This window comes from Hyperolius riggenbachi, chromosome 9, assembly GCF_040937935.1.
Source record: "Hyperolius riggenbachi isolate aHypRig1 chromosome 9, aHypRig1.pri, whole genome shotgun sequence".
In the NCBI taxonomy this organism is placed as follows: Eukaryota; Metazoa; Chordata; class Amphibia; order Anura; family Hyperoliidae; genus Hyperolius; species Hyperolius riggenbachi.
This window is the reverse complement of record NC_090654.1, coordinates 67,749,775-67,773,605: the sequence shown is the minus strand read 5'-3', so window position 1 is coordinate 67,773,605 and position 23,831 is coordinate 67,749,775. Positions and strand designations below refer to the sequence as shown.

The following is a 23,831-nucleotide window of genomic DNA, read 5'->3' as shown; positions in this document are numbered from 1 at the left end:
AGCCATACCAATCCTCACCAAAAAGTTCAAGGCATAGAAGCGCAAACAAACAAAAAAAGATGCAGGCTAACAATTGTAATTCTGGAAAATACCAATTGCACTAGCAAAAACCCGGCAATGCAATTTACATGTTCATCGCCGTGCTGTTGCTATTGGCAAAATGTGAACGATACAATTTTTAAAAAATGTGCTTAATAAAAAGGGCCCTAATTAGTTTATCTCCATCTAAGATAGTTTATTATATTTTTTTGTTAACAGAGTGCTTTGGCTATCCAGTTGGCTAAAACTAAATCACATTTTGGCCAATAGGATTGTAAGCCGGCCCACCATGGTAAGATAAACTCTATTAGGGCGGGTTAGGGGATGGGAGTGAGAGAGGAATAGGGGATAGCGTTTTGGAGAAGGAAGATGGGGATAGGTGGTCTTAAGTGGTACCACTCTTACACCCTCAAGTGCAAAGTCGGGGAACACAACGACCACCTGATAAATAATTGGGATCCAGCTGGTCCCCCTTAGGCCTGGTTCAACACTGGGATCGCAAAAGGCAAATCGCAATCGCCTGTGGAGTGTGATTGCATTTTTGTGGCACGATTGTGGCTCCATGTTTTCGATTTCTATTCCAAAGAATGGGAATTGCATTCCAACTGCCAGCAAAATGTTGTATGGAGTGCGTCTTTGCTATATATGCACATCGCAAGCACTGCAGGGATATACCGCAGTGCTTTGCTGAATACCGGCTATCAGCAAAGAGCAAAAACGTTCCCCACCAAAAGCACCCCAAATGCCAACACATTTCTGTGTGCGATACAAAGTAAGGAAAAACAGAGTGCATTGTAATACAGAAATTGGTATACTTCATATATAAACACTGGCTCAAAATACAGAATTGGTTGACAAAGTAAGTACAGTGACAAATGTTACATGATGAATAAAATGTAGAACACATTACACACAAAATGGTGAGAGAGCCGTGTCCTTGTGAGCTTCCTATCTACGGGAATGGGAGGATGGGGTAGTAAACAATATGTATACCAAGAGGTGATGTGTTTTTAGGTTACCTAATGAGGAGCAAAACTTGGCCAAAGACTGATGAGGGAATGGCCTAAGTTGGAGTTTGTTTCTCTGTTGTATGAAAGAACTGGAAAATTATCGCCACCTTGTCATCCTTTAAGTTGTGACATCAGACTACTCTATTGAGTGTGACTAATATTTTAGGGCCATATACAGTTGTCAGTCATTTGTAAATGGTGGTGATAAATGACTTTGGGTGCCTCTTCCATTTGTAGTGCTGCAGGACTGTCTTACAGGATGTATTCTCTGCAGAATCCTGCACCTGGCCTCCAGTACTACAGAGTGACCAGGAGCTGCTTTCCATTCCCCCCTCTTCCCCAATGTGTATCCAGACTAGAACAGCAGTGAAAAGCACCACCTGAGAGGGTGTGTGCCAGAGACTCCCAGCATCCTCTATCTATACCCAGCTTAGTATTGTGAGGCCATAAAGAAATCCCAGCATCCTCCTAGCTGAGTATTGGGAGGCCATCAAGTAATCCTAGCATCATCCATCTATACCCAGCTGAGTATTGTGAGGCCATCAGGTAATCCCAGCATTAACCATCTATACCCAGCTGAGTATTGTGAGGCCATCAGGTAATCCCAGCATTAACCATCTATACCCAGCTGAGTATTGTGAGGCCATCAGGTAATCCCAGCATCCTCTATTTGTATCCAGCTGAGTATTGTGAGGTTATAAAGTAATCCCCAAAGTAAAGTAATACCCAAACTGAGTATTGTGAGGTCATCAGGAAATACATAAAACAGCTGTATCTGGTTGGTGATTTTTTTTTTAATCTGGAAACACAATTTACAGCACATCAGGATTGTTTGAATTTCATTGATAGTCTGTTCTGTTGGAGATGGGAAATTTGATGCAAATAAAGCCAAGTTGTTGCAAAATTATGCAACTCTAATGCAAATATATGGCTTGACCAAATAAATGAAGACTAGGTGGGATTTGATTGCTTACTAAAGTGTGCATAATTCTGCATCAACTCAGAACTATTTGCATCTCATTGATCATCCTCATTCTGACCCAGATCATCCCATAACCAGACAGGAAGAAACAAGTGGGATAACCTGATGTAATATACCGTATATACTCGGCTATAAGTCGAGAAATTTAGGACTGACTCAAAGTTTAAAAGTGGGGGGGTGGACTTATACGTGAGTAGTCGTAGTCCTAAATTTCCCAACTTAAAGCCAATATGCCAGTGTGCCCCCTCCGTCCCACTCACCATCACCCAATGGGAGCCGTCTGCATTAATGCCCTACTTGCACTTTGTAATCCTGTGGCAAAGTGATTCCCACGGCAGAAGCAGTCACCCCCCATCAGCGTGCGCTGGTTTCTCTCTTCTCTTTTCCCTCGCGCTGACCTCCGTGCTTTAGCGTAGCCCCGCCTCCTGATGTCAGAAGACGGAGCTACACTAAAGCATGGAGGTCAGCGCGAGTGAAGGGAGAGAGGAGGCACCGCACGCTGATGAGGGGTGAAGCCTTCTGCCGCGGGAATCACTTTGCCACAGGATTACAAAGCGCAAGTAGGACATTGATGCAGACGGCTCCCAGGATTACAAAGCGCAAGTAGGAAATTTATATAAAGGCTCCCATTGGGTGATGGTGGGTGGGGGAGGGTAATTATAAGCCTCAAATGCTTGGGTAATGGTGGGAAGAAGGGGTGCAATGGAGACCGGGTCAGGGACCCCTTATGGGTGATGGTGGGTGGGAGGGGTGATTTAGAGGCAGCAAACATGTGGGTGATGGTGTGTGGGAGGGAGGTGGTAATTAATTGCATCAAGTGTTGTGATAGTGGGAGGGAGGGATGGGGGAATTACAAGCAGCATGGGTAGGGAAAATGAAAAATTCCAGCTTATGAGGGTCAAATATTGGGGTCGACTTATACACGAGGTCGACTTGTATCCGAGTATATACGGTACCTATCACTTGAGGAGGTGGGAAATAATTCTGCATTGATGCAGAATTATGCAGCTTAAAAATTGACCTATTACATTCCCCCAAGGTGGAATCCTATTGGTCCATTTTAAAATGCATAAATTCACATAATTCTACATCATCTTAGGGCTCGTTTCCACTATAGCGAATCTGCATGCGGGCACCACAGGCAGTGACATGGTTAAATTCGCCTGCTTCTTAGCCATGCGGAATCGCGGGGAAACCGCATGCAGAATCGCATCCGCATGCGATTTCGTCCGCGGTGGAAACCAGGCGATTCCGCACCGCAACAGTGAAAACGAGCCCTTAGAATTATTCATTTAGAACTAGGTTATGGTCAATGAGATGCAAAGAATTCCAACCTGATGCAAACTTTGTATGCAGCTAAAAATAATGACCACTGGAATTCCAGCTTGTCAGGATTCTATTGGTCCATTTTCAAACTGCATAAATGTGCATACAAAACCTGCATCAACTCGTAATTATTTGCATCTCAATTGCCATGCCCAATTTCTAACCTGACACTGTAGGAAAATATGATCTTCCTACCTTTCACAGGTTAAAAATGAAAAGCATCACCTCAGATTTCTGGTCTCTCACACTGTGTGGATCTGTGAGCAGAGACAGGGTGAAGTCCCCCTCAGGATAAAGACCCTGATCATGTATATTTGCTATCAAAAGGAATTCAAGGCAGTTTTTTTTTTTAAGTAATCGATCAGCTCAGGATAGCTGCCATAAACCCATTTCTGTTATTAGAAATCTAATTTTATCGCCTCTATCCTACCTCACTGTGTAATTCCTGCTATCAGCCGCTAGGGGGAACTCCGGGATAACTGCTTGTTCCTTCCTAGAGCGTCTGCCGGAGAATGTCGGGGCTGAGAGCTCCTGGCTATCGGGGATACAGAGAGAGAGGCCGCGGCTGCCTCCGATTCTGCCGTCAAGGAGGATGAGTGACGGGGTGACGTCATAGCAGCTATTGTGACGTGTGCAGGTGGGCCTCACGTGTACCGCTGAGGATGGCACCTGCAGTGACACGTGACCACGCCCCTCTGCTATTGCTGTGCCATGCTAGTGGATGGAGGTGAGGCATTATGTGCAACAGGGAAAGGTGAGGGCGCTTGTGCTGCACTGTATATACTGCTGTACATGCATCATGCAGTTATGTACTCAGTGAAGTGCATTTGCCTATCCATACTCAAGCTTGGTACACACATCCAATTTTGATTGGCCAATTTTATCACTGCCATGTCGTATGAGAGGCTTACTTGCACAAGCTGGTCTTAGTATTTAAAGTCTCTCACTCTACAGTTAGGTAGTAAAAGTGGCTAGCAATTGGCCAATCAATTTTGGATGTGTGTATGCACCCTAAGTTACTTTCCCTCTATCTGCAATGATGCGTTTATGTGATATACACAGGGCCCGGCTGTCTAGAGTACTCTGGCCCGCCCCTTAGAATATGGCTGCTCCTCCCCTCCTTAGTGCTGTCAGACTGGGCAGCTCCGCCCCCTGATCTCCAAGCAATACAGCAGAAGCTGTCACCTTGTTAGCCACAGCTTGGCACTGAAACACTGGCCTGCCCTTCAATATGTCGCTGCTCCTCCCCTCCTCAATGCTGCTGGTCCACCCAGAGAAGCATGTAGTAAAATATCTGTAGATTTAAGGCCTGTATACACTGAAAATCACCAAAGGCAGTGTGGTGCAATTTTGCTGAGGCTATATGTTGCTGGTTTCATGATTGTTCAATTATAAAACGCAGCCTGCCATGTGCAGCAGCAGCACCACTGATCACGTGCAGCTCAGTCTGCAGCCACCTGCATCCATTTACAGCTGCCATGTCCCTTCCAGCAGCCTAACTACTGTATTCCCCACACTCACACCATACACAGGTTCTCAGAGGGCTCCCATAGACCTGGCTCCTAACAGCATCTATTTACATCAATAAGACATTCTATAGCGGCCACACGGGGGAGCTCCGCACACATGTTCCATGGACATTTTACAGTCTGGCCACAAGAGGGAGCTCCGCACACAATGCTGCCAGCTTACATACGGGCTCCTGGTTCCTGGCTGCTCCGTTTGATGCCTTCAGAGGGTTCGCGTCCTCGGCTGTGCAGGGCGGAGACTCTTCCGGCTGTCAGTGTCTTGAGCGTGCTGTGTCCGCGGAGTTCGTGTTTCCGGTCACCTCACCTGCTGCAGATGCCTCGCGCTTCCAGCTCACCCGGCCAGTGCTATATGTAATGTATGCAAGTGGCTGTGCACTGTATAAGAGTCAGCCTGCAGCTGATTTAGAAAAATGTCTGGCTGTTTTTTTTTTGGATGTTCTCTTCTGTGCCTGTAGTGTTATGCTGTCTGTGTTCAGGCAGAAGACACACAACGCTGGCACAACCAGTGGTCCTCAAACTAAGGCCCGTGGGCCGAATATGGCCCCCTGAGGCTTTTTTACCGGCCTTCCACACACAAAATGTATTATAGATGTGGTCAGCTACATCTTTAAATATTGGTGGTCCGCATATAGAATGAAACCAAAAAGCAGTAATTCACTGGTTTCCAATCAAATTCCACATCAGGTGACACTGTTGTCCAATTGGACTGCAGGTTGTCACATGGGTATGCTTCACTGTCTGGCCCGCAAAGATTTCTACATCATTTTATGTATACTCCGGCCCCCCAGCAGTCAGAAGTATGTTGACCCAGCCCTCGACCCAAAACGTTTGGGGACCCCTGCTCTATACGCTGCTTTTACCCCCTGCCCCTCACAGACACAAATGATGTGCTGCCCAGCAACCAGAACATCACCCTCTCCTCTCCACCTGACTGTCCCAGGATCCCCAAAACAACCAGCCAAAAGGTCATAGAAACAGTAGAAGCTTAGAAGTATGGGGAGCAGTGAAGGTGAATTGTCTTTTTTTGTGTGTGTGTGTGCAATTCCCAATAACAAACCTCTCTCCATTTACTTTCTTCTCTTCCTCACCTCTCTGTCTCTCTTACCCATCTCTCCCCATATCTCTCTCACTATAGCGATCACTCTTTCCCTCTCTTTCTCCCTTTCTCTTTGCTCTTCCTTAACCTTTTGGGGACCGACGTAGGTTGAATCTACGTCCAGCAGGTGGTGCTGCCTCCCTGACTGGACGTCGATTCAACGTCCACGCTAAAGAACCGTCCGAACGCGATTGTGCGCACCGGAGACGGGAGATTAAGCTGTCATATGACAGCTGACATCTCCCCTCAGTGATCATAGCGTATGGCTGCTGATCACTATGACCGCCGGCGGATCATAGTGATCACTTACAGAGCTGCGGCGGTAGGGGAAAAAGAAGAGGATCCACTCACCTTCCTGCCATTCCCCTGACGATCGGCGCTCCCCTCCACTTTGGCCAGCATTCCTGCTGTATTGACGCTAAGTGCCGGATCCTGGCTTGATGACGTCATCAAGTGGCGACCCGGGACTTAGCGTCAGTACAAGCCGGGAAGCCAGAGAGAGCAGAGGGGTCCACAGCAGCTCATCAATGGAGCCTGGGAGGTGAGTAAAGGCTGCCATCAAACGGGGGACACCTGGCCACCCAGGGGAGACCAAAGCTAAGTGCCCACAGTAGGGATCCGGCTGCCTGGGCCCCGCCCAAATGCACTACACGATATAAACATTGACATATGACTATGGTAGAGATTAGATTGTGAGCTCCTCTGAGGGACAGTTAAGTGACAAGATCATATACTCTGTACAGCGCTGTGAAACATGTCTGGGGCATCTACCAGCCCCCTGCAGCTGCCCTGTGCCCGCACCGGGACAAACCCATCCTCCGGTGCCCTGCAGCACCCTACTTTCATTCTAATAAGCGCCTCTGATCCGCTCGCAGCCTAATCGCGCTCCCATGGATGGGAGCACTCTGCGGATTTGCAGCACTAAAAAATATCTACTGCACATAGATGAGTGCGTTATTGAGGAGCCGCACATGCGCAGTGGCCAGTCAGTCTGGAAGAAGATCGCTGAGGGGGACTGCAGGGCAGCTTAGTGACAGCGTGGACACAGGGCAGCTGCACGGGGCTGGTAGAAGCCCCAGGTAAGTTAAACCTATTTTTTCTCTTTTTTTACTTAATAAGGTTCCCTTTAACTCACCTCTCCAGGTTCCCAGCCGGCTGCACACAAACATATGACTGTAGGCGGAGCTTAATGGCCATTGGAGGCGGGGCTTATCGTGGACTAGTGGGGGACGGGGCTGCGGTTCAATTTAGAGGCGGAGCTTTGCAGGATTCCGGGGTCGCTTTGTAAGGGGACATTGTGATCAATGACTTCTGCTCAGTGTAAAGTACCCCTCAGGATAAAGACCCTGACCATGTATATATGCTACCAAGAGGAATTCAAGGCAGTTTGTTTTGTTTTTTTAAGTAATCGATCAGCTCAGGATAGCTGCCATAAACCCATTTCTGTAATTAAAAATCTAATTCTATCCCCTCTATCCTACCTCCTGCTACCGGCCGCTAGGGGGAGCTCCAGGATAACTGCTTGTTCCTACCTGGAGCTTCTGCCGGAGAATGTCGTGGCTGAGAGCTCCTGAGAGAGAGGCCGCGGCTGCCTCCGATGCTGCTGCTCCATCTGTGAGGAGGATGAGTGCCGGGGTGACGTCATAGCTGCTATTGTGACGTGCGTGTGCAGGTGGACCGCTCGAGCACCGCTGAGGATGGCACCTGCAGTCAATGACACGTGACCACGCCCCTCTGCTTTTGCTGAGTCATGCTAGTGGATGGAGGTGAGGCATTATGTGCAACAGGGAAAGGTGAGGGAGCGTGTGCTGCACTGTATATACTGCTGTACATGCATCATGCAGTTATGTACTCAGTGAGGTGCATATGCCTATCCATACTCAAGCGTGTGACACACATCCAATTTTGATTGGCCAATTTTATCTCTGCCATGTCGTATAAGAGGCTTACTTGCACAAGCTGGTCTTACTATTTATAGTCTCTCACTCTACATTGAGGTGGTAAAAGTGGCTAGCAATTGGCCAATCAATTTTGGATGTGTGTATGCACCCAAAGTTACTTTCCCTCTATCTGCAATGCTGGGGTTATGTGATATACACAGGGCTCGGCTGTCTAGAGTACTCTGACCCGCCCCTTAGAATATGGCTGCTCCTCCCCTCCTTAGTGCTGTCAGACTGGGCAGCTCCGCCCCCTGATCTCCCAGCAATACAGCAGAAGCTGTCACCTTGTTAGCCACAGCTTGGCACTGACACACTGGCCTGCCCTTCAGTATGTCGCTGCTCCTCCCCTCCTCAATGCTGCTGGTCCACCCAGAGAAGCATGTAGTAAAATATCTGTAGATTTAAGGCCTGTATACACTGAAAATCACCAAACGCAGTGTGATGCAATTTTGCTGAGGCTATCTGTTGCTGGTTTTGTGATTGTTACATTATAAAACGCAATTAAAAGTACCAGTATGGGCTGCTGGCCGGTGGGGAGAAGCACACCTGTCTGCTCAGTGAGAGGCGCCCTGCAGCCATACTACAGAGGCAGTATCAGGAAGCTTGGGAGGCTCCTTTCACCTGTAGTGTCGGGGGTTGGTGTGAGCAGCACAGGCAGCCTGCTGTGGACAGTACGTCTTCCCTGCAGTGACCTGTGCCACCAACACAGGCCGCCGCCTAACCTGCAGTCACTGATGTACCCAGCAGTCACCTTGCTTTGATGAGTAACCCCCCTATTGTACTGTTTTTACCTAAGCAGCCTGCCATGTGCAGCAGCAGCGCCCCTGATCATGTGCAGCTCTGTCTGCAGCCATCTGCTTCCATATACAGCCGCCCTGTCCCTTCCAGCAGCCTAACTACTGTATTCCCCAGACTCACACCATACACAGGTTCTCAGAGGGCTCCCATCTGTCCCTTTTTGGGAGCCCTGTCCCTCTTTCTATGTAAATATATATATATATTTCTCTACTAAACATGTGTTTGACTCTAAACTTTATTCCCAACCTTTAAATTGATATATTACTAATTTTAAAATGTTACTATGAAGGAAAATGAACCAGGATAGGAAGGACCAGTGTGGTTTGAATTATAAAACAACATATGTTTCTTATGAAATATTTATGGTATGCGTGACTAGAGGTGTGGTGAGGGCGTGGCCAGGGGTGTGACTTAAGTGTCCCTTTTTCTCATCTCAAAAGGTTGGGAGGTATGTAGACCTGGCTCCTAACAGCATCTATTTACATCAATAAGACATTCTATAGCGGCCACATGGGGGAGCTCCGCACACAAGTTCCATGGACATTTTACAGTCCGGCCACAAGAGGGAGCTCCGCGCACAATGCTGCCAACTTACATACGGGCTCCTGGTTCCCGGCTGCTTCGTTTGATGCCTCCAGAGGGTAGGCGGATTCTCATCCTCGGCTGTGCAGAGCGGAGACTCGTCCACCTCCTCCGGCTGTCAGTGTCTCCAGCGTGCTGTGTCCGCGAAGTTCGTGTTTTCGGTCACCTCACCTGCTGCAGGTGCCTCGCGCTTCCAGCTCACCCGGCCAGTGCTATATGTAATGTATGCAAGTGGCTGTGCACTGTATAAGAGTCAGCCTGCAGCGGATTTAGAAAAATGTCTGGCTGTTTTTTTTTTTTTTTGGGATGCTCTCTTCTGTACCTGTAGTGTTATGCTGTCTGTGTTCAAGCAGAAGACACACAGCGCTGTCTCTGCCTGAACTTTTGACCCTCTATACCAGGCATGGGCAAACTTGGCCCTCCAGATGTTGAGGAACTACAAGTCCCACAATGCATTGCAGGAGTCTGACAGCCACAGTCATGACTCATAAAGGCAAATGAATTGTGGGATTTGTAGTTCCTTAACAGCTGGAGGGCCAAGTTTGCCCATGCCTGCTCTATATGCTGCTTTTATCCCGACATTTGTGGTCAATGACTGCTGCTCAGGGTAAAGTCCCCCTCAGGATAAAGACCCTGACCATGTATATATGCTACCAAAAGGAATTCAAGGCAGTTTGTTTTGTTTCTTTAAGTAATCGATCAGCCCAGGATGGGTGCCATAAACCCATTTCTGTTATTAGAAATCTAATTCTATCGCCTCCATCCTACCTCACTGTGTAATTCCTGCTACCGGCCGCTAGGGGGAGCTCCGGGATATAACTGTTCGTTCCTTCCTGGAGCTTCTGCTGGAGAATGTCAAGGCTGAGAGCTCCTGGCTATCGGGGATACAGAGAGAGTGGCCACGAGGAGGATGAGTGCCGGGGTGACGTCATAGCAGCTATTGTGACGCACGTGTTCAGGTGGGCCTCACGTGTACCGCTGAGGATGGCACCTGCAGTAATGCGTGACCACGCCCCTCTGCTATAACTGTGCCATGCTAGTGGATGGAGGTGAGGCATTATGTGCAACAGGGAAAGGTGAGGGAGCGTGTGCTGCGCTGTATATACTGCTGTACATGCATCATGCAGTTATGTACTCAGTGAAGTGCATATGTCTATCCATACTCAAGCTTGGGACACACATCCAATTTTGATTGGCCAATCATTGGCCAATTTTATCACTGCCATGTCGTATGAGAGGCTTACTTGCACAAGCTGCTTTCACTCTACATTGAGGTGGTAAAAGTGGCTAGCAATTGGCCAATCAATGTTGGATGTGTGTATGCACCCTAAGTTATTTTCCCTCTATCTGCAATGCTGGGGTTATGTGATATACACAGGGCTCGGCTGTCTAGAGTACTCTGGCCCGCCCCTTAGAATATGGCTGCTCCTCCCCTCCTTAGTGCTGTCAGACTGGGCAGCTCCGCCCTGATCTCCAAGCAATACAGCTGAAGCTGTCGCCTCGTTAGCCACAGCTTGGCACTGAAACACTGGCCTGCCCTTCAATATGTCGCTGCTCCTCCCCTCCTCAATGCTGCTGGTGCACCCAGAGAAACATATAGTAAAATGTCTGTAGATGTAAGGCCTGTATACACTGAAAATCACCAAAGGCAATGTGATGCAATTTTGCTGAGGCTATATGTTGCTGGTTTCATGATTGTTCTATTATAAAACGCAGCCTGCCACGTGCAGCAGCAGCGCCCCTGATCACGTGCAGCTCTGTCTGCAGCCACCTGCATCCATTTACAGCTGCCCTGTCCCTTCCAGCAGCCTCACTACTGTATTCCATACGGGCTCCTAGTTCCCGGCTGCTCCGTTTGATGTCTCTAGAGCAGGGTTCTCAAACTCAATTTACCTGGGGGCCGCAGGAGGCAAAGTTAGTAACTTAACAGAAATGCAAGCGTTGCGGAAAACGCTGCGTTTTTGCCGCTAATGAAAGTCTATGGGCCTCATGAAAAAAAACATAAAAAACACATATGCGCTTTGTATGCGTGCATTTTTAAAAACGCTGATTTTGTTGCATACTTCTCAAAAACGCATAAAAATGCACATAATGAAAGTCAACGGGAACACAATGTATTGAGTTTTGTATGCGTTTTTTATATGCGTTTTTAAAAAAATTTGTTTTGTGATGTATTTCCACTTCCTGCTGTCTTACTAGTGATTTTCATAAAACGCAATGTAAAAACGCATACAAAACGCATATGCGTTTTGTATATGCGAATCACGAATGCGTACAAACGCGCGCAAAATGCTAGAAAAATGCATATGGGGAATAGAACGCAAACGCCCTAAAAACGCACACAAAAAAGAAAACGTACATGACCGAAAACGCGACCTTTCACGCTCTGTTATGCGTGCACCCAGCCTGAAAGTGGAGATTCCATTCTACAATGGGGGACAGTTTTATTTACATAGTTGTGTCTTATTTTGTTCCATCTTATAGCTGCTTATTAATGTTACTTTCTCTTTATGGTTATGATTGGCTCACAAAATATATTCTCTACCATAGAGTCCTGTTATAGGTATTTGATGGTTATATATAATGGTCCTTTCTGATATAATGTGGTATATCTATTTATATAACTTGCTATTTGGCTACTGATTACCATAGTTTCTGTATACAGATCACAAATATAATGATTTGATGATCTGAAAACTAATAACACCAAGCGGGTCAATCACGGCTGCTAAATACACAGCTATGGATACTAATGCACTTATACTCCGCTCATACTTAGTGCTTAATACTGACTGTATAATGTCCTCTTTTCCATATACTTTTTCTTCCTATATGCATGCTCTATCTATACCCAACTGAGTATTGTGAGGTCATCAGGTAATCCCAGCATCCTATATCTGTACCCAGTTGAGGATTGTGAGGTCATCAGGTAACCCCAGCAACCTCTATCTATACCCAGATAAGTTTTGTGAGGTCATCAGGTAAACACAGAATGCTCTTTCTATACCCAGCTGAGTATTGTGACGTCATCAGGTGGGAAAAACAGCTGTAACTGATCAGTCAAGTTTTCATCTGGAAAGACAATTTACAGCAGGTGAGGACTGTTTGCATGTAATTGATAATCTATTCTGTACTAGGGACGTGATTATATTTACTTCTTTTAATAATTCACACTGATGTAACACTTCCTGAGTGAGGTTCGTTGGCTTTTTCGCATATAATGACTGCTTACCTTTTCAATAAAACGTTTTATATTTAATTACCATGATTGCTGTATTGAAATCCTTATGTGACGCTATGGTTGTTGTGTAAATAATAAAATAAACAATAATTACAAATATATTCCTCCCTTCTTCGGGTTGCGGCATCGGAGCTGCGATCAGCAGCAGAGGCTCCCACTCGGCTTGGCAGTCTGTAGGCGAGTGCCTCGCTCCTGCAGCGGAGCTGCCTTATAAAGCCACAGAGTGGACCACGTTGAGAACAGACACAGCCCCTGCCCGCCGCTGTGCTAGACTTGTGCTTCTTCTCCAGCCTTTTTGCGGGTTTTCAGGCAATCGGTGACCCCCCAAACCCGGGACCACCGGCTCCTCTCCATCTCCGGACTCCGCCCTGAAGATCTGAACAGGAATCCCGGAGGAATGCCGCCGCTTTTATGTGGATATCTCCCGATCCAGGGGCGCCCCCTGGCGGTCACAGCGCTAGCGACGGGGAGGCAGCTGTTCGGGGGCAGATTGCTGGGGTGAGAGGGGGGCATAGAGGGGAGATCGCTGCTGGGGGTGGAGGAGGAGTTTCTGGCAGGCACGAGTGATGCAATTCGGGGCCTCCAGGGGGCGGTGTTGGGAAGCTATGAGGAGTTTGATGTGACAGGAGAAGCACAGAGCCTGTCACGTGACTCCTATAACTGCAGGCAGATGGGGATGGAGGCTCGCAACCTGCTACGTCACAGGAGAGAGGCACGTGCAGAGGGAGGCAGATGAGGATTTCTGCACTGGAGGCTCGCAACCTGCAACGTCACAGGAGGGAGGCAGATGGGGATTTCGGCACTGGAGGCTCGCAAGCTGCTACGTCACATGTTTTTACATACAACAAAAGTGCTCCGTTGGCCGCGAGAGGCCACGCCCCCGTCGCTAGAAGCTCCGCCCCCATCCAGGCCACTTTGGAGAGGCAGACCTGACAGGAATGTGGGAGCAGGTGAGAATGTCCATCCCTGGTAGCAGCACCCACACTGATCTCCTTCCACCCATTGCCCACACTGACCCCCCCCCCCCCCCCGCCCCAGGACCCACAGTAACTTCTCCATCATCCACACACACACAGACACACACACTGACCTCTCCCTCCACCCACACTAACCTCTTCCTCCCCCATCACCCACACTGACCTTTCCCTCCCCCCAACACCCACACTGACCTCTCCCTTCCCCCAGCACCCACACTGACCTCTCCCCCCCCCACTGACCTCTACCTCCCCCCACACTGACCTCCCCCACCCCCACACTGACCTCTCTTTTCCCCCACCACCACACTATCCTCTCCCACCCCTAGAACCCACACTAACCTCTCCCTTCTCTGACAACCGCGCTGACCTCTCCCTTCCCCCGCCCCTACACTAACCTCTCCCACCCCCCACAGCCAACACTAATCTCTCCCTTCCCTGATAACCACACTGACCTTTCCCTTCCCCCACCCCCTACACTAACCTCTCTCACCCCCCAGAACCCACATTAACCTCTCCCTTCCCCGACAACCACAGTAACCTCTCCCTCCCCCGACACCCACACTGACTTCTCCCTTCTCCCACCCCCTACACTAACCTCTCACAACCCACACTAACCTCTCCCTTCCCCGATAACCACAGTGACCTCTCCCTTTCCCCACTCCCTACAATAACCTCTTCCACCCCCCACAACCCACACTAACCTCTCCCTTCCTCGACAACCACAGTGACCTCCCCCGACACCCACACTGACCTCTCCCTTCCCCCACCCCCTACACTAACCTCTCCCTTCCCCGATAATTACACTGACCTTTCCCTTCACCCACCCCCTACACTAACCTCTCCCACCCCCTAGAACCCACACTAACCTCTCCCTTACCCGACAACCGCAGTGACCTCTCCCTTCCCTGACACCCAAACTGACCCCCTCCCAGCACCCATCCTGACCTCTTCCCAGCACCCACACTGAGTTCTCCCACCTCCAGCACAAGTGGCATAGGAATCACCATAGAAGCCATAGTGGCTGCTATGGTGCCCTTAGCCAAGGGCCCTATTCTCTTTTCCGGCAATAGGGGGGTCTGCTGTGGGACTCATGGAGACCCATGGCGGTTCCCCTGAAGTGTACAGCTAGCAAAAGGGGGACATTTCACCCTGGGCCGGCTCCACCGCTGTAATAAAAAATGCGGCTATAGCACCGCGACCACTCGATTAGCTCCGCCCCAGTCCACCTGGCTGTACCAGTCCACCTGGCTGTCATGCCTCCTTGCTGCTTCCCGTGTTGGGTGCCAGAGATGTGATGCTCCTGTCATGCTCCTGCTATTCGCTGCTGTGGTGCTTTGCTCCGCCCCTCCGCCCTGGTATTTTCAAACTGGAAACCGTGGCGCAAGTGCCACATGTAACATTGCTGCATTTTCCATATGGTCTAACGTGCTGCATTTTCCATATGGTCTAACGTGCTGCATTTTATATATTGGCTAATGTGCTGCACTTTATATATGAGCCAATATGCTGCATTTTATATATGGGCTAACATGCTATATTTTGTATATTGGCTAAGTAGCTGCATTTTATGACAGGGCTAACGTTGCTGCATTTTGTATATGGGCTAACATTCTGAAATAGAGATGGGAAGTTCGGATCTTTTCAATGATCCGGATGATTCGAATCGGATCATTGAAAAGATCCGGATCTTTGATCCGAATCTCGGATCATTTGACTATGGAAGCATTTCGGGGGTGAAATGACTAGCAGGACAGGAGAAGGGGAGGGGGGTGGACACACAGAGAAGGGTAGAAGATGGACAGAGGGCAGGGAGTGGACAGAGAAGGGAGGAGGGACGAGCAGAGAGCAGAAATGTTTGCTTGCACACAATACCCACATGCTGCAATCATATGCTTTACATGTATTTCACCTATATGTTCATCTGTGTACTTTGTATGCAAACGTCGCACAGTGAAAGAAAGCATTCCCCAAAGTAAAGTGCAGCTGTTTAGGAGGATCATATTGCACAGCAATCAGTGCCTGCAAAGTTACTGAGCTGTGCTGAGCCAAAAAGTTTCCAATGTGATCACTGTGCACAACTACGGAACAGACAGCCTGTAATGAGCAGCACGTTATAGCCAGTATGTGTGCTCTACACATATCTGGCAGTGGCACCGATGTCCCCTCTCTCTCATCTACCTGTCCCTGCAAGGCTAACTCCCATCCAACAGAGCGATCCATCTCAGCTCTGCTTCCAGGACCCCGCTGCCCGCTGAGAGGGGGCGTGTCGCTCCTGGCCCCGCCCCCTTTGCGATCCGAATCACTCATTTTGATGATTCGGATGATTCGACTCACAAAATAGATTCGGATCAAAGATCCGAATCGTTCATGATCCGGACAACACTATTTTATATATGGTCTAAAATGCTTCTTTTCTATGTGGGCTAACGTGCGATGTGCTGCATTTTATATATGGGCTAAGATGCTGCATTTTTGTATAATGGCCAATGTGCTGCATTTTGTATATTGGCTAAGATGCTGCATTTAATATCATGGCTAATTTTATATATGGGCTAACGTGCTGCATTTTGTATATGCGCAAATGTGCTGCATTTTATATATCGTTTAAAATGATGCATTTTCTATGTGGGCTAATGTGCTGCATTTTGTATATGGACTGCATTTTCTATATGGGCTAACGTGCTCATTTTATTTGTGGGCTAACCTACTGTACTTATTTTTCATATAGGCTAATGTGCTGCATTTTCAATATGGTCTATCGTGCTGTATTTTATATGTGGACTGCATTTTCTATGTGGACTTACATGCTACATTCTCTATATGGGTTAACGTGCTGCATTTTATATAAGAGCTAACATGCTTCATTTTCTATATAGGCTAACTAGCTAATGACCCAGTGTTGCCCTGTATGCATTTGGCTGGTGTTGGCTCTGCTCACTTTTTCTAACCCTAACACACTTACTCAATTGCTCAATGACCTAGTTTGTGAGCTTTGTGGTCTTTGGCATCAGTAATTTGCATTGAAATGAAACAAATCTGATTGGCTGTACCTCCACCCCTTTTTCTGAATTTGAACCCCGGTCACCCAATGACCAACTGTACCAGGTTTGAGGCTTGTACCATTAACAGTGCAAGAATGGCAGCAATTAAATATTTCCCTTGAAAATCAATAGGTGAATTTTGATTGGCTTTAGTAGGCTCCACCCACTTTTCTGAATATTAATCCCAGTCACTCAGTGACCAACTGGGCAAAGTTTGAGAATCCTACCATTAACAGTGTAAGAATGGCTGCAGTGTACATTTTTCCAGTGAAATTTGTATTTGTCTCCACCCACTGATGATCCAGCATTGCCCGGGTATGTATTTGGCTGGTGTTGGCTGCACTTACTTTTTCTAACCCTAACACACAATTACTGAATTACTCAATGACCAAGTTTGTGAGCTTTGCGGTCTTTGGCATCAATAATTTGCATTGAAATGAAACAAATCTGATTGGCTGTTTGTGGCTCCATCCCCTTTTCTGAATTTGAACCCCCAGTGACCCAATGACCAACTGTACCAGGTTTGAGGCTAGTGCCATTAACAGTGCAAGAATGGCAGCAATTAAATATTCTCCTTGAAAATCAATAGGTGCACTTTGATTGGCTTTTGTAGGCTCCACCCACTTTTTTGAATATTAATCCCAGTCACTCAGTGACCAACTGTGCAAAGTTTGAGAACCCTGGCTGCAGTTTACACTTTCCCAGTGAAATTTGTATTTGTCTCTGCCCACTTTTTGGTTATGGGGATAAAAAGTATCCCATATTTTATTCCAGGTAATGTACTATGTGTGTGCCTAATTTCATTCAAATTGGTTCAACCATTTTTGCGTAATTGAGTAACTAACAAACATCAAAAAATCCGAACTTTCCCATTTATAATGTTAGTAGGATATGCTGCATTTTGTATATGGACTGCATTTTCTATATGGGCTAATATGCTCAGTTTATGTGTGGGCTAATCTGATTTTCTATATGGGCTAACGTGCTCCATTTTCTGTATGGGCTAATGTGCTGCAATTCATATATAGGCTGCATTCTCTATATGGATTAACATGCTTATTTTCTACAGGGAGTGCAGAATTATTAGGCAAATAGAGTATTTTGACCACATCATCCTCTTTATGCATGTTGTCTTAGGGCCCGTTTCCACTATCGCGAATCCGCATGCGTTGCCCGCATGCGGATTCATACAGCCAATACAAATGGATGGGCCTGTTTCCACTTGTGCATTGTGCGGAGCGGTTTTCTGTGCAGGATTTTTCTGCACGGCAGAGCCCTCAGAATTCGCCTGCGTGTGGAATGCAGGCGAATCGCACACAATGTATTTAATAGGGAAATCGCATGCGTTTTCCCCATGCGTTCTTTGCCGCGAATTTTCATAGGTACCAATGTAAATTCACACAGGCAGTGATAGGTGCACTGAACAGTGAACAGGTGCAGTGATTGGGATGGGATTACAAATCTGCAGCTGCCTGTCACACACACAGATAGTCACTGAATGTGCTGGGCCTGACAGTGGCACAGTAGGAATTACCCCAAAGGCCAGCTGCGACTGACTGACAGGGTGGTATATAAGTGGGCCACACAAAAAAAAAATAGATCACAAGGACAAGATTAGCTCTCAAAAGAGCTGTTGAGGGGTGCTTTTTTAGCTAAAAGAATCAGCAAGGAGCAAACTAACAAGCCTACAAGAGCCTAACTAAGCTTTCCCTATGTGAGTCTATGTGCAGCAGCTCTCCCTTCTCTAATTACTGCAGGCACATTTTATAAGGGGGGGGGGGGGCTCCAGGTCTTAGGTATATCCAAAAAAGGGATTAGGAACAGTCCGCGAGACAGGTTCGCCTCACATTGTGAGTCACCGCCATCACACCTTCAAGATCGAGCACTCACCCTTATATATTGACCCTCTATGAGATTGGGACCACAGTGCCTTCGGGGTAGTTGAGGCCTCCCCCTGCCTGTCACGCGCTTTCCCACTCCTTTTCAGAGCTCAATAAGGTCTTAAAGCGGACCTCAACTCAGAACTTCCTCTCTGATCTAAAAGATGTGCAACAGCATAATAGCCTTTTACTGTTATTACTTCCTGCTTTTATGGAAGCAGACATATTGTTAACATTCTGTGCTTTCAAATGAGCTTATCTGCCATGGCAGTCATGTGACACGGGGAGAGATCAATTACAACTTGTAATTAGACATAAATGAGGGGGAATTAAACAGGCTAAACTCTCTAAATACATACAGCGTGCATTTCTCCTTCTGTCCTGTGCAAGAGTTCGGCTCCACTTTAAAGGGAAGGTTCAAGCAAAATAAAAAACTGAGTTTCACTTACCTGGGGCTTCTACCAGCCCCATGCATCCATCCTGTGCCCTCGTAGTCACTCACTGCTGCTCCAGTCCCCCACTGGCAGCTTGCCGACCTCGGAGGTCAGCGGGCCGCATTGCGTCCATTTTTACGCATTCCCGCTAGTGCACGAACATTAACACATACATTTTTACGCATTACTGGTTCAATGCGTAAATTTTTATGCATTAAACCAGTAATGCGTAAAAATGTATGTGTTAATGTTCCTGCACTAGCGGGAATGCGTAAAAATGTATGCAATGCGGCCCGCCGACCTCCGAGGTCGGCAAGCTGCCAGTGGGGGACTGGAGCAGCAGTGAGTGACTCCGAGGGCACAGGATGGCTGCATGGGGCTGGTAGAAGCCCCAGGTAAGTGAAACTAATTTTTTTTTATTTTGCTTGAACCTTCCCTTTAAAGGAATACTTAAGTCAAAAAAAAAAAATGACATTTACTCACCTGGGGCATCCCTCAGCACCCCGAAGCTGGATGGTGCCCTCGCAGCCCCGCTCCGATCGTCCTGTCCCCGCCGGCGGCTACTTCCGGTTCGGCGACAGCCACCGACAGGCTGGGAACGCGGCTGATTTACCGCGTTCCCAGCCGCTGCTATCACCCTCTATGCTGCTATAGCGTATATATAGCGTATATATATACGCTATAGCAGCATAGAGGGTGATAGCAGCGTCTGGGAACGCGGAAAATCAGCCGCGTTCCCAGCCTGTCGGCGGCTGTCGCCGAACCGGAAGTAGCCGCCGGCGGGGACAGGGCGATCGGAGCGGGGCTGCGAGGGCACCATCCAGCTTCGGGGTGCTGAGGGATGCCCCAGGTGAGTAAATGTCATTTTTTTTTTTTTTGACTTAAGTATTCCTTTAAGCATAAGCAATTCACCTCATATATAAACCAATAGCCTCCATAGTGTAAAATCGTAAAGGGAATTGATTGAACACTCACATACTGGTAATGGGCTCAACCTCGATCGTGGGCCGTCTGGCTGGCTCTCAGCTGCGCCGTACTAGCGCTAGGCTAGCTACATGATTTAAAAACATTTTTAAAAGTGCTATGCCGCCCCCTGCCGTTTTTTTTTTTTTTTTTGAAACGGCAGGGGGGTTAAAGAGAACCTGAACTGAAAATAAAAAGTCAAAATAACCATACACAGGTCATACTTACCTCCTGTGCAGTCTACTACTCGATCTCTTTCTCCTCTCCTACACCCCATTTGTCCACTGTGATCAATGCATTTCTCTGTCCTCCATTTTAAAAATGGCCATTACCCCATAAGAGCTTTCTGGTCAGCACACTTTTAAACTGTAATATGACCCACTCGAGCCATAGGGAAACATGGACATTACCTTGCACATTCAGTTGTAACTGACAGCTGCTGATATATAACTGACAGCAACTGGTATATTCCAGTTCTGACCAAATATTGTCAGAACTGGAAGGGATCACTGTAAGAAGCAAATGGTAAGCTGAGAGGAACTGATGGTGAGGTTAGTATGTAATATTCATTTGCAGCTACGTCATGTCTTTATTTTAAATAATTTTCCTTGCTTCAGGTTCCCTTTAAAAAACATTTTTGATACTTTGGCCCATATGCAATTAACTTTTTCTCCCGAGTTTTCTTCCAGGTGATATTTTCATACCTTGAAAATAAAATGCCTTCTAAACCACCAGCAAGCAAGGAAATACTAAAAATAATAGTGGATAGTACTTTTTCACCTTCTTTTTGCTACTTTTCCTATTGCAAAGTGCTGAAAAGTTATTTTAGAGAGGAAATAAAAATGATCTAAGAAAACTCAGGAGAAAAAGTGAATGGAATAAAGGTCTTCATCTCCTAATGTTAACATTTTGAATCTTTACAGGTGTGGCTAGATTTGGACCTTGGACTCAATACACAGAAGGCACAAATATCTACTTTGTCCACTCTCTGTCGTTTGTCCACTTAGGTAAGTATGGTAAGCTAGAGACTATTTTGATAGCAATACAGTGAATATCGTAAATATAATCTGTATATAGTGTACTGGTTAAGGGCTCTGCCTTTGACATGGGAGACCAGGGTTCAAATCCTGGCTAGGTCAAGTACCTATTCAGTAAGGAGTTCAAGGCAAGACTCCCTAACACTGCAGGGTGACCTCCTGAGCGCGTCCCAGTGGCTGCAGCTCTTGAGCGCTTTGAGTCAGACAGGAGAAAAGCGCTATACAAATGTTCAGATTATTATTATTATTATTATTATATATTCTAAAAAGTCCAAAAATGGCACTTAAAAACCTCTACACAGGTGCACCTCTATGTTAGCCATGGCAGGCTTCTCTGTAAATCCTTGCTTCCCTGTAAATCTAGTAGACAGCCCTCAACAGTGTTCCTCTATCCACCTAACACCCCTTGAGGTAATCGACTCACCCTGTTTATATGAGCACTGCTAGACTGGCCATACAGCGCTCAGTAAGTAACCAGCATCTAACTCTGTAGGTTGTCAGCTCCTCCCACATCGGCGTGTAGATGTTATGTGGACCCAACAAACATTATACCATTTTGAAGCTCTTTTTTTCCTATGCCTTTAACTTTTTGTTTTCGGCGGTTTATAGATCAATGGAAAGAGGAAAAAAAGAGCTTCAAAATGGTATAATGTTTGTTGGGTCCACATAACATCTACACGCCAATGTGGGAGGAGCTGACAACCTACAGAGTTGGATGCTGGATACTTACTGAGCGCTGTATGACCAGTCTAGCAGTGCTCATATAAACGGGGTAAGTCTATTCCCTCATGGGGTGTTAGGTGGTGGATAGAGGAACACTGTTGAGTGCTGTCTACTAAGTATGGTAAGCTGGTAAGTATGTGATTTTTGCAAGTACGGCCACGCCTGCGAAGTAGCATGAAGAGGAGGATAGCCCGGATTTTCAATCCAAAAACCTCTTAAGTCGTATTTCTTTGGTGGTCAGTGCTTGGCAACAGGAGTTCCGAGGACAGCATAGGAAGCGTGTACAGGATCCAGAGGCTTTCCTCATTTTAGCTAAGTTTGTGGTTTTTGACCTGAGGTTCATCTCGGGTACACTTGAATGCCTGGTACACACCATAGAAATTCCCATCAGATTCATGGGTCAGATTGATTATTTCTGTCATGTCCAATCTGTTCCCGATCAAGAACGGGATCGATTTTGTGCACGAATGAACTGAAAATCAATCCCGTTGTCAAACGGGAGCAGAACAGACATGGCGAAAATTACCGATTCGACCCATCGATCTCATGGGAAATTGCATAGTGTATAATAATTCCAGCAAAGCGCTTAGGGGGCAGCCACAAGGGCGCACTCAAGAGGCCATCCTGAAGTGTTAGGGAGTCTTGTGCCTAAGAACTCCTTACTGAATAGGACGGTGCTGGCTTACTGGATTGCAAGAGCCAAAATTAGAAGGCAGGCCTTCAATGTCAGAGGCAGCGCTCTTAAAGGACAACTGATGCGAGAGCTATATGGAGGTTGCCATATTTCTGACATTTTTGCCAAATCTGACAAGATTAGCAGCATGCTTGCTTCAGATGTAATTCAGACACTACTGCAGCCAAATAGATCAGCAGGGCTGTCAGGCAACTGGTATTGCTTAAAGAAGACTTCCTCTCTGCTCTAAAACATAAGCACTAGCATAATAACCTTTAAAGAAAAACATTTCTTTGTTACAGCTGATGCAAATTCTGCAATAAATCTGTAGTGTGTCTACTTCCTGCTTCCATGGAAGTAGGCATAGGGTTAACATCTTGTGCTTACAAATAAGCTGCTCTGCCGATGAAGCCAGCTGAAACAACTGAGAGATCAAATTACAACTTGTGATTAGTCACAGATGAGGGGGAATTAGACAGGCTAAACTCTCTAAATACATACAGGTTGCATTTCTCTGTGTTTTACTTCTGTCCTGTGCAAGAGTCAGCCTCCATATCGCTCTTGCTACAGTTGTCCTTTAAAGAGGAGCTGTCAGCCATACTATCTCAGAAAAAAAACCAGACATATAAGTAGATAAATACTTGATCTACTTACATAACACATGTATTGTACTGTCTTTTCTACAGTAAAAAAAAAAAAAAAAAAAGAGAAAATCCTTCTACGCATTTCCCATTTTAAGGCCCGATGCACACCAAAAACCGCTAGCAGATCCGCAAAATGCTAGCAGATTTTGAAACGCTTTTTCTTATTTTTCTGTAGCGTTTCAGCTAGTGTTTTGCGGTTTTGTGAAGCGTTTTTGGTGTAGTAGATTTCATGTATTGTTACAGTAAAGCTGTTACTGAACAGCTACTGTAACAAAAAACGCCGGCAAACCGCTCTGAACTGCCGTTTTTCAGAGCGGTTTGCGTTTTTCCTATACTTAACATTGAGGCAGAAACGCATCTGCAATCCAAAATCTGCAGCAGCCCGGGAGTATGCGTTTCTGCAAAACGCCTCCCGCTCTGGTGTGCACCAGCCCATTGAAATACATTACCCTAGCGGATCCGCACCCGCAAGCGGATCGCAAACCGCAACCGAACCGCTCTGGTGTGCACTAGGACTATGTGTGGCTATTTTGAAGCCAATCCTTTTGTAATTTCCTCCCTTACTCTCCTCTGCCTGATTATGTATGCATTGCCTGCCCTCCACTATAGAAAGTGCATTGTCTCAGCATGAGAAATATTGGCCAATCAGAGAGGAACAGAGGTGTGGGAGGGGAAAACAGGAGGGAAAGAGGCTTCAGACAATCAGGCTGCATTAGTTAAGTCTGAGGGTAAAGTAGAGTAGAGAAGCAAAAAAGGATAACCCAGCATGCACTGCAACTTCCTTTGTGCGTACCAAATTTTGTGTGTACCAAATAAGAGTCAGGTAAACCGGGGAATGATCATTTATTAGCGAGAAAAGTAATAGTGATTTTAACTTTTGGATTGCCTGGTTAGCATCCTTATTACTTGTTTACCA

The 23,831-nt window shown here is 46.8% G+C and overlaps 1 long non-coding RNA gene across 1 annotated transcript in view; it reads left to right on the top strand.

The window, feature by feature from the left end:
* LOC137531624 (uncharacterized) overlaps positions 1–20,839 on the top strand; it is a 473,661-nt gene extending 452,822 nt beyond the window's left edge. Inside the window, exon 5 of the long non-coding RNA XR_011023685.1 lies at positions 20,762–20,839. This is a non-coding gene — a long non-coding RNA (uncharacterized lncRNA). The remainder of the gene's footprint in view (positions 1–20,761) is intronic.
* The last annotated feature ends 2,992 nt before the right edge of the window (positions 20,840–23,831 follow it).